The following is a 346-nucleotide window of genomic DNA, read 5'->3' on the forward strand; positions in this document are numbered from 1 at the left end:
GGAAAGAGTCCTTGGCTCTCAAAACTCCAGCTGAGAAGCAAATAGAAAAGAAAAATAAAAGAAAATATTTAAAACAGCAGTATAACCTTTTCAGTGTGGGGCTGGGCCGTACAAGTGGTCAGAAAACACCGTTAGAAGGAACCACTCCAGCCACGCAATACGGAAATCAAAGACAGCAATTGTTACTTCAGGCAAGACACTCTGAGGGAGTTTCACTGAATCCAGTTGTGTGAGGGCATTGCTTTTCTTAGACCATGCAGGTCCCAAAAATCCATGCCACAGGGGTATATGCCACTTGTCTGCAAAGAAGCTGCACTCTAGAAAGTGTACAGCAAGTTCCTGGCAA

General features: G+C 44.2%; 1 protein-coding gene across 1 annotated transcript in view; it reads right to left on the reverse strand.

The window, feature by feature from the left end:
• Positions 1–346, reverse strand: part of STARD5 (StAR-related lipid transfer (START) domain containing 5) — a gene marked incomplete at its 5' end in the record, with an annotated part of 3,642 nt that overhangs the window by 942 nt on the left and 2,354 nt on the right. The window lies entirely within an intron of this gene.

Source organism: Buceros rhinoceros, unplaced genomic scaffold (assembly GCF_000710305.1).
Source record: "Buceros rhinoceros silvestris isolate BGI_N320 unplaced genomic scaffold, ASM71030v1 scaffold8301, whole genome shotgun sequence".
NCBI lineage: Eukaryota > Metazoa > Chordata > Aves > Bucerotiformes > Bucerotidae > Buceros > Buceros rhinoceros.